The sequence below is a fragment of the Vanessa cardui genome, chromosome 1 (genome assembly GCF_905220365.1).
Source record: "Vanessa cardui chromosome 1, ilVanCard2.1, whole genome shotgun sequence".
Taxonomy (NCBI): Eukaryota; Metazoa; Arthropoda; class Insecta; order Lepidoptera; family Nymphalidae; genus Vanessa; species Vanessa cardui.
Genome location: NC_061123.1, coordinates 179,596 through 187,682, shown reverse-complemented (window position 1 = coordinate 187,682; position 8,087 = coordinate 179,596). Strand labels below are relative to the sequence as shown.

Below are 8,087 nucleotides of genomic sequence, written 5' to 3'. Positions count from 1 at the left end.
TCAACATCGATTATCTTAGAACTCATGAATATCAGAAACAAATCTTGGACACCTTTTTATCGACTCACGGTTTAACACAACATGTCACGAAGCCTACACATTTTACGGCTAACAGTGAAACTTTAATAGATCTCATTTGCTCTAATACAAGGGTTCACAATATTGTAGTAGAACATATTGCAGAGCTTAGCGGCCATGCATTTGTTTCTTGTGAATTAAATATTAAGAGAATTAAAAGTCCATCAAAGATCTTTATGTTCAGACCGCTAAAAAATATTAACAAAGAATGTCTCACAGATACACTTAATTTAGTTAATTGGCAGGACATATGCAAAATCGAGGACATTAATGACATGGTAAGTCAGTTCACTGGTTGCCTATTATGGGTATTTGATACTATTGCCCCTATTAAGATGGTCACCATCAAAGATACTAACTACCTTTGGATTACTTATAATATTAAATTATTTATGAGACGTCGAGATGAAGCTCAAACTCAGGCAAGGTTGTCTAAAAATGATTCGCATGTAAATTACTATAAAGACCTAAAACGACAAGTGGTACAGGCAATGCACAGGGAGAAATCTGCTTATTTTAATTTTCATATTAATTCCAATATTAAAAACTCAGTTGAACTTTGGAAACACTTAAATAATATTATACATATAAAACAAAAACACAACCAAAATATACCAGAACATCTTAATGACCCGACAATGATAAATAACTTCTTCCTTAATGTGCCAAGTAGTAGGGATCACGTTTCAATAGCAACAATGAATTATTATGAATCGAACAAGTTTGGCACGGCTGTTTTTACATTATTACCGACTAACGAAGTCGAAATTTTACAAATACTCCGCTCGTTGAAGTCTAACGCCATAGGTGTGGATGGAATATCGTTGGACATGATTTTGTTGTCGTTACCATGTATTTTACCAGTTATCATTAAAATCTTAAATATATCAATCGTAACGGGCACATTTCCGAACCTTTGGCAGACTGCGATAGTTAAACCCATTCCCAAGAAGGAGAATGTTTGTGAACTCAAAGATCTACGACCTATTAGCATTTTACCCTGCATATCCAAAATATTGGAAAGAATCGTATGTAACCAACTGACACGATTCTTAGAGAATAATAATGTTTTACCACTTGTGCAATCTGGATTTCGTAAACATCACAGCACCACTACTGCGCTACTGGATGTTACAGACAATGTTCTATGCGGCATGGACGTAGGCGAGGGAACGATTCTTGTTTTACTAGATTTTTCTCGTGCCTTTGATACCATTGATAGAGCTCTGTTATTGTCCAAATTAAAATATTACGGATTCAGTTGTCAAACTATTAAATGGTTTGCAAGTTATTTAAGTAATCGCGAACAAATGGTTGAGGTAGTTAATGGAAACGGTTCCCGGGTGCTCTCAGATTGTAGCGCGGTTAATACAGGCGTTCCACAAGGCTCTATACTAGGACCGATTATCTTTGCGCTATATTGTGCCGACATTGTTAACAGCATTAAACACTGTAAATACCACATTTACGCTGATGATATACAAATTTATATATCGTTTAAGCCATCTGAAGCTAGCGTGGCTATTCAAAAGTTGAATGATGACTTGAGTTATATTACGCAATGGTCAGAATCTCATAATCTCGTACTGAATCCGGACAAAACTAAGTATATCATATTAGGAACGAAGAAACAAATCAATCTAATCGGTAACTTAACCCCTAACATACAAATTAAAGGAAAGAAAATCGAGCGCATGAAAGAAGCGCGAAACTTGGGTTTGTTGATCGATGAGGAATTGAGATTCGAAAAGCACACCATTAATACAGTTCGTAATTGCTTTTACAGATTAAAAGTATTGTATAGGATAAGAGATGTTCTTAGTAAAGACATGCGAATTAAACTTTGTGATAGCCTGGTATTGTCTAAACTTAATTATGCTGATGCCGTTCTAGGACCCAGACTGCTAGCTCGCTCAAAAAACCTAATACAACGAGTACAAAATGCATGTCTCAGGTATTGTTTCCACATTCCGCCTCGCGCACATGTATCCCCATACCTTAATACCGCACGGATGATTAAGATGGAATACCGAAGGCAATTACATCTTGCTACCCTCCTATTTGGCGTTATTCAAAATAAAGCACCTTTATATCTATACAGTAAGTTGCGTTGGGCAAAAGAAAGTAACAAAACATATCCCACGAGGGCGTCGTCTTATATGCTTAGCGTGCCTCTTCATCGATCAGCAGCGTTTCGTGGTAGTTTCCGCTATGCAGCGACGAAGTGCTGGAACAATCTGCCGCCTCCCCTTCGGATCCTGGAAACCATTAATATATTTCGTTTTAGATACAAATCATATTTACGTAATCTACAGCTTCAGTCATAATTTGTTTTTTATTATTATTTTTTTTTTTTTTTTCTTTTTTTTTTCTTTTCTTCTTTTAATTTAGTTAACTATTATGCAATTAATAGTAAATACAATTGTAGTATGCATATATCAAAATGATATATATGTGTAGACCAAGTTGGTTTATATATATATATATATATATATATATATATATATATATATATATATATATATATATATATATATATATGTATGTGTATATATGTGTATATATATATATATACATATATATATATATATATATATGTATATGTACATGATTTTATTGTTAAAGTAACAGATTGTGTATTAACGACGCGCGATCGTCGTAGCGAGCGGACGTGTTGCGCCTCTTGTGAAAAAGTTTCGTGAGTTACTCGTCGTAGTGCAGCAATGAGTGCAAAAGACCCGTAATAAACATGTGCGATTCATGTAAAATTGTAGTTAATGAACTGTTAACATTTCTTCAAAATAAGTGTGATGTATTAGACGAGATAAGTCTGATACAAATTGCGGCATCATGGTTTAATGAAGAAGAGATAGAAAAGGCAAAATCTATTGTTTACGAATATACAACTATAAAGAAGATTAATCGGAAGGGGGACAAAAAGAAGGATAAAGACATAACTGATATGGTGAAAGTGTTAAAAGAGACGGATCCCGATGATATGCCTATTTTTGTGGCGAAAGACCTTTCACGTGTCCCACCTGTCACTTTCGACCACCTGGATGTGACATGTGTTTTGAAAAACCTATCTACAATCAGATCTCAAATCTTAATACTACAACAAGAAACTAACAGGTTAAACAACGAATTTAAATCATTAAAAGTTTTAAATAAAAACATGCAACAAAGTGCAATAACTGTTGCGAGACATGAGTCACAGACCAGAGAAGAGGTCATTAACCCCATGCAGTGTCAACGATCTGACCCCGCCTCTAATGCGCACGCTAATGCGTACACGCAGGAGGCGTCGCCTTCAACGGTCAAGGCCACACCCTCTTACGCAGCATTGGTCAAGGAGGGACAAGTTGTCACAACCAAAGGCGGCGCTAATAAGGATTATACATATAGCGATATGCCTCGCTCGCAAAGCAGTCTGCGGTTCCCAAACAAATTGCCTTCAAAGAATAATTCTATATCAAATACAAATGAAAACATAAAAGAAGTTGATGATGATGGGTTTACTAAAGTACAAAGAAAGAGAAAGAGGATTCCTAATATGCATGGCACGAGTAAAAACAACAATATAAAATTAAAAGTGGCGGACATGACATTCAACATATATGTCTCCAGGTTTCAGTCGTCTACTACAGAAGATGACATAAAAGAATATCTTACTGAAAAAGGTATAGAAGCCTTGGGAGTAGAAGTTTTACAATCAAAAATGCCAACAAACTTTCGTTCGTTTAAACTCGTAGTTAAGAAGAATGATTATAAGGTAGCCTTAAATGAAGACTTTTGGCCCGAAGGAATCGTTTTCAGACCGTACAGAGTATCGAGGGGGTGGAAATCGAAAGAATGACGTCTATATCAAATCTTAAAATTACTACGACAAATTGTAAAGGGTTTAAACGTACACAGAAATTCATACAAGATTTAGGTAAAAACTCAGATATTATTTTATTACAGGAAACTTGGTTACACTCTGATGAATTAAGTTTATTAGATAATATTAATCCCAACTTCTATACTTTGGGAACCTCTGCCATGAACCTTGCAAATTCACATCATGGGCGACCCTACGGCGGAGTAGCAATATTGTGGCATAAAAATATTAATGCAACACCAGTAGAATGCGATTCACCAAGGCTAGCTGCTATACATATTAAAGGCGTCGATACAAGCATATTGCTCATTACCGTGTATATGCCTACCGAATGTAATGACAATTTAGAAGAATTTTCTGATTGTTTAAGTAAAATAATTACAATTGCTGATGATAAAGAATGTCACAATTGTATAATTATGGGAGACTTTAATGCAGATCCGCAGAGATTCTTCGGCAAAGAATTACTACAGTTCGCGAACGAAAACATGTTTAGTTGTATAGATATAGATGAGATGCCGAAGGATTCATATACCTTTCTTAGCGATGCACATAACTCCACATCATGGCTTGATCATTGTATAATATCTTACTCATTGAAAAGCCATATTAATTCAATATCGATAGATTATAATGTCGACTGGTCTGATCACAGGCCGCTGTCAATTAGACTGAATTTAAAGCACCTTAACCGTGCCAAAAGCTTCAGAGAAACGCCAAAAACTTTGCCGATCACTTGGAAGGCAAAAAGTGACCAAGAATTAATAAAATACGCAAGAGAAGCAGATCTCATGTTGCATAAAATTAAACCGTTAGACGTCACTAACATTACACAATTAAGTCTAGAAGAAGCGATAAAGTTAATAGACAATAATTATGTGCAGATAGTTTCGTCTCTAAGGGCAGCTGCATATCGACCCAAAATGGCTGGCAAATTCCTTAGCTATCTCTCTTTCGTCCGTTTTTCCGTTAACTTCAACAGCCAACGTCTTGTTGTTTGTCTTCATAGCTTTATTTGTCTGTCTCCAGAAGCTATTAAAGTTCTTATTGTGAAGACTCAGCGCTATCCTGCTGGCCTTGATTTCCTCGGAATCTCTCAAGCACTTTTTATACTCTCTTTTGAAAACTTTCTTAGTACTTGACCTTTTCTCAGCCACCACCCCGGTCAGAGGTCTACTTTCTTCGATCCGTTTAATGGTTTAAGGGTGAAGACTACCCTTAAACCATTAAACGGATCGAAGAAGCGCAAAATACCAGGATGGAATGAGCGGGTTAAACAGGCCTATGCAATATCAAAAGAGGCTTTTATCAATTGGGTTACCATAGGTAGACCTCTGACCGGGGTGGTGGCTGAGAAAAGGTCAAGTACTAAGAAAGTTTTCAAAAGAGAGTATAAAAAGTGCTTGAGAGATTCCGAGGAAATCAAGGCCAGCAGGATAGCGCTGAGTCTTCACAATAAGAACTTTAATAGCTTCTGGAGACAGACAAATAAAGCTATGAAGACAAACAACAAGACGTTGGCTGTTGAAGTTAACGGAAAAACGGACGAAAGAGAGATAGCTAAGGAATTTGCCAGCCATTTTGGGTTCACAACTAGTCACCAGGCAGACAAAACACCTATGTCTTGTAGAATCATTCCTATTTCCACCTACGAGGTCGATAAAATTATCCAATATGAGAACAGAAATAAGGCGGCAGGACATGACGGCCTAGTGGCTGAGCATTTGATATATTCAGGCTCCTACCTACCGACACTGCTCGCCGCTCTGTTCAACGCATGCCTCACTATGTGTTACATACCAACCGAGATGATGAAAACCACTGTAGTGCCATTACTTAAGCACAGACAGCTTGATATGTCTCTTCTCTCGAGTTATCGCCCTATATCATTAGCTACTGCGATCGCAAGAGTTTTTGAAAAAGTAATCTTTGCTCACCTAAAGAAAAAATTACATACAAAAGACCACCAAATGGGATTTAAACCCGGTACATCTACCGACACTGCAATTTTCACTCTTAAACAGACAATATCTTACTATAATAAAAGAAGAACGACGATATACGGCTGCTTTCTTGATCTCAGTAAGGCTTTTGATAGAGTATCTCATACAAACCTCTGGAATAAACTACACGAAAGACAAGCACCAGAATATATAATTAATATCTTAAAATTTTGGCATGGACAACAAACGAATGTCATAAGGTGGGGCACCCATACATCTGACCCGACATTCTTGAGCACTGGAGTCAGGCAAGGTGGAGCCATGTCGCCTAGTCTGTTTAATGTGTACATGGATGCATTAAGCGAGAAGCTACTGGCAACGAAAGTCGGTTGTCATATAAACAATACCTGCATCAATCACATTGCGTACGCAGATGATATGGTGCTACTAGCGCCCAGCATCAGAGCCTTAAGAATTCTAATAGGAGAATGTGAAAAATATGCTGAGGAACATAATATGTTGTACAATGTTCAGAAAACTAAGCTACTAGTATTTAAACATAGAAATGGGCCGGATGCAATACCGCAAGTTCGGCTTTATGGAAAGGCTATTGAGATTGAGTCATCTATAAAATATTTAGGGCATATAATAAGGGACGATCTCTCAGATGTCGATGATATCAACAGGCAAAGGAGAGCGATAACTATACGCGCGAACATGATATCACGAAGATTCAGACTATGCACTGATGAGGTGAAATCTATATTATTTCGTACCTATTGTATGTGTCTCTATACAGCCGAATTGTGGATCAAATACACACAAAGTGCCATTAACGCTATGCGGGTGGAATATAACAACGCCTTTCGATTACTGTTCGGACTACCACGATACTGTAGCGCATCAGAAATGTTCACTGAAAGGAGAGTACACGGTTTCTGGGCACTGATGCGTGTAAGAATTGCGAGCACCTGGAAAAGATATACTCAAAGCAATAATTCATTAGTAAAGGCATGCTCGAGCATTAATGTAGGATATTTGTTAGAGCATTGGTCCGAAATACACACACATCATCAAGGGGTATGCTAATGGTTATTGTGCGGTCAAGCTTGTGCTCAGAATATTAAGAATATTAAGTTAAGGTCTTTGTTTTAGTTTTTTTAAGTTCCTATTTGTCGATTTGAAGTAGTAAAGTCATTAAATAATAAGTGTTTGTAAAATTGGAATTTTGGTTCTGGAAATAAAGTGATTTTTTATTTTTTATATGTATGTGTGTATATGTGTATATATATATATATATATATATATATATATATATATATTTATCTCGTTATATGAATAATTTTTATTATTATAATATAAATACTTGTAGTATATATGTTATAGGTATAATTTAATTTAATAATTTAATATTTATTATAATAATTATTTATATCTTACCTAAAGGTATGGCTCCGTAGCTTATAGCTCAGATTGGTCTAGCAACGCGCTGCTGCAAAGGCTGCTATTTGCTTTCTTGTTTTTTTTTTTGTACGACTTCTTCGTGGTCGTACATATTGTGCTGTATGGTTTGAATGACAGATAATTATATAATAAAGCATACAATTGAGTTACGTAAGATATAATAATTGGATATTCAACTTACCGTTTTAACAAATTACAACTTTCGGATTAAGCTCATTAGATTTTATATTATATAGTTTTTTGTTTTATTTTGTATTTTATTACGGGAAACAGTAAATAACTGAAAGTAATACGCAATAGAAGGATGCGTGACAGCGTCGATACACTGCCGGCGCGCGCGCCTCACTGAGGCGGGAGGCCTTGCATTCCTTCCCCCGTCACCCCCCGAACGATTATTAGCTAATGGAACAAAATTGTCATTAGCTAATGGGTTCATAAAATATGTATGTATTTATATATTTATAGTTATGTATTGTTATTATGTGTATATTGTATGTACATTCAAATTGTAGATTTTTTTATTTTTTATTTATTTATTTATTTATTTTTTTATAATATATTATCATATATTGTCACAACCCGTCACAACCACACAGGGTACCATTGAAAATCAGCGTTGGGTTCTTGGAACCCAACTTGGAAGCTGAATGGTACACCTTTTAGGACATGTTAAGATCATTGTGTTGTTTTGTATTGTTGTTGTTTTTTTTTTTTGTATATTT

At 35.9% G+C, this 8,087-nt stretch overlaps 1 long non-coding RNA gene across 1 annotated transcript; it reads right to left on the bottom strand.

Moving 5' to 3' along the window:
- Positions 1 to 1,805: 1,805 nt before the first annotated feature.
- LOC124531625 lies at positions 1,806 to 7,858 on the bottom strand. Its single transcript, XR_006966595.1, has 3 exons — positions 7,547 to 7,858; positions 7,342 to 7,462; positions 1,806 to 2,336 (listed from the first exon to the last, which is right to left on the bottom strand). It is a non-coding gene; the product is annotated as an uncharacterized LOC124531625 (long non-coding RNA).
- Positions 7,859 to 8,087: the final 229 nt, after the last annotated feature.